This window comes from Camelus bactrianus, unplaced genomic scaffold (genome assembly GCF_048773025.1).
Source record: "Camelus bactrianus isolate YW-2024 breed Bactrian camel unplaced genomic scaffold, ASM4877302v1 HiC_scaffold_109, whole genome shotgun sequence".
Classification (NCBI taxonomy): domain Eukaryota; kingdom Metazoa; phylum Chordata; class Mammalia; order Artiodactyla; family Camelidae; genus Camelus; species Camelus bactrianus.
This window is the reverse complement of record NW_027413874.1, coordinates 30,001-32,631: the sequence shown is the minus strand read 5'-3', so window position 1 is coordinate 32,631 and position 2,631 is coordinate 30,001. Positions and strand designations below refer to the sequence as shown.

General features: G+C 73.3%; 1 non-coding gene across 1 annotated transcript; it reads left to right on the top strand.

Annotated features, from left to right (window-relative positions):
• Positions 1–2,057: 2,057 nt before the first annotated feature.
• On the top strand, positions 2,058–2,210 carry LOC141576491 (5.8S ribosomal RNA). The gene has a single exon (XR_012504925.1). It is a non-coding gene; the product is annotated as a 5.8S ribosomal RNA (ribosomal RNA).
• Positions 2,211–2,631: the final 421 nt, after the last annotated feature.

Genomic DNA, 2,631 nt, shown 5'->3' with positions numbered 1-2,631 from the left:
TAGAGGGACAAGTGGCGTTCAGCCACCCGAGATTGAGCAATAACAGGTCTGTGATGCCCTTAGATGTCCGGGGCTGCACGCGCGCTACACTGACTGGCTCAGCGTGTGCCTACCCTACGCCGGCAGGCGCGGGTAACCCGTTGAACCCCATTCGTGATGGGGATCGGGGATTGCAATTATTCCCCATGAACGAGGAATTCCCAGTAAGTGCGGGTCATAAGCTTGCGTTGATTAAGTCCCTGCCCTTTGTACACACCGCCCGTCGCTACTACCGATTGGATGGTTTAGTGAGGCCCTCGGATCGGCCCCGCCGGGGTCGGCCCACGGCCCTGGCGGAGCGCTGAGAAGACGGTCGAACTTGACTATCTAGAGGAAGTAAAAGTCGTAACAAGGTTTCCGTAGGTGAACCTGCGGAAGGATCATTAACGCGCGCGCAGCAGCAGCAGCAGAGCGGCGCGAAGCGAAGCGAGGGCGCCTCGCCGACGCCTCCGCCCGCCCGCCCGCTTGCTCGCGAGCTTTCCCCCCCCGTGCGGCGCGGGACCGTCGGACGGGAGGGGGAGGGATTGAGGGAGGAGACGGCGTCCGGAGGTGTGCCGCGGCCGGGCCGGGCCGGGCCGGCGGTCGTCCCGGAGGGGAGGGAGAGGGAAACAGGCGGGTTGGCGTGAAAGGGACGGGGTTGTGGGGCGGCTCTCGTTCGCCTCCCTTCCCCCGCCCGCGTCCCGCCGTCCCCCCTCCTCCTCCTGGGCACCGCGCGCCCCCACCCGTGGTCTCGGCCGGACGGCCGTCTGTCCGCGGCGCCTCCGGCGTCCGTGTCTCTCTCCCTCTCTCTCTCTCTCTCTTCCCGCCCGATCTCCCCGCCACTTCCCGAGAGGCGGGTCCGAGGGCTCTGTGGGCCGTGTCCGCCCCCTCCCCTCCCCACGCCGCGCCCTCGTCTTTCCGGCGCCGGCCGCTCCTCCCGGCCGTGGCCGCCTCCCGCTGCTCGCCCTGGACCCGGTTCCCCCGGGCCGGTCGTCGGGCCCTCTTGCTCCTCCGATCCCGCCGCCCCGCCTTGCCACGTGCCTCTCCTCTCGCCTTTTCCCCCCACCCGAGCGAGCGAGCTTCGGGCCTCTTCTCCCCGTCCGGCCGGCTCTCTCCCCTCGCCTCCCGGTTCCCGCCCCACGCGCCCGAGGCGCCCTGCCCGCTTGTGGCCCGCGTCCCGTCGTGGGCCCCCCTCGTCCCCCGTGGCGAGAAGGGGGACCCCGGGAACGCGGGTGCGGGTTGGGGGTCCTGCCGGGCCTTGGGGGGTTGGGGGTGTGGAGGTGGGAAGGAGGGTGGTCTGTCGTCGGGACGCGGGGGGAGGGCCCTCTCCGCCCGGCCTCGTGGGGAGTGGGCTTAGGATGCCGTCGGCACGCGTTGGCGTGTGGGACTCGGTGGCGTGGGCGGTGGCCGGCCGGTGCCCGGTGTGGCCCCGTGTCGAGGGCCCGCGGCGGCGAGGACCCCCGGCCGTGGCCGGGGTGTGGTGGTCGGCGTCGGGGCGCGGTGGCCGGCGGTTGGGGCTGGTGGGGGGGGTCCGTGCCGTCCCCGCCTCGCCCGCCTCGCCCTCTCCAGGTACCTAGCGCGTCCCGGCGCGGAGGTTTAAAGACCCTCGGGGGAGTCGCCCGTCCGCCTTGGGGTCGGGGCGGTCGGGCCCGTGGGGACGTGGGAGGTCCGTCCCTCGTCCCACGGACTCCGCCTCCACCGGGCCGGGGCGCCGCGCCACGTCGCTGACGGCCGCCGCCGCCGCCGCCGTGTCCGTCGGGTGGGGCCTCACCCGGCGGGCCCGTCGGACGGCCGGTGGCCGCGTGGTGGCGCGTCCCCGCGGGAGGCGGGAACCCCCGGGCGCCTGTGGGGTGTCCGAGCCGGCACGCGCGGTGTCGGTGCCGGCTGCGCCCCGTTGTGAAACCTTCCCGACCCCTCCGGTCTGATTTCTCTCTGACTCGGCCGGCCCGAGGCGACCCCCCCCTCTCACCCTCCCGGGGTGGGTGGGGGCGGGAGACGTGCCGTGCCACAGAACCGAAGGCAGAAGAAACTTCTCGTACGACTCTTAGCGGTGGATCACTCGGCTCGTGCGTCGATGAAGAACGCAGCTAGCTGCGAGAATTAATGTGAATTGCAGGACACATTGATCATCGACACTTCGAACGCACTTGCGGCCCCGGGTTCCTCCCGGGGCTACGCCTGTCTGAGCGTCGCTTGACGATCAATCGCGCCCCCCCGGGTGTGTGCCCGCGGGGTCGCGCGGCTGGGGGTTTCCTCGCAGGGCCGCGGTGCCCTCCGTCCCCCTAAGTGCAGACACGGCGCCTCTGCCTTCGCGCCGTCTGTCCCTCCTCCGGCCGGTCCCGCCCCCGCGCCCGGGAGGGTGCGGGGGCGGGCGGCGGCGGCGGCAGGCGGCAGGCGGCGTCGAGGCCCGGGAGGTGCCGCCCGCGAAAGGGAAGGGAGAAAACGGGGGGGGGGGAGCTCGCGCGTGGCCGCGGCCGCGGCCGCCGCGTTCCCACCGGGAGCCCCTCCTCGCGCCGCAAGCGTTCTCCGGGGCGCGTGCCCGGGTGCGTCGCGGTGGTGCCGGGGTGGGTGGGGGCGGTTAGGGCCTCCGCGCCGCGCCGCCCCCACCCTCCC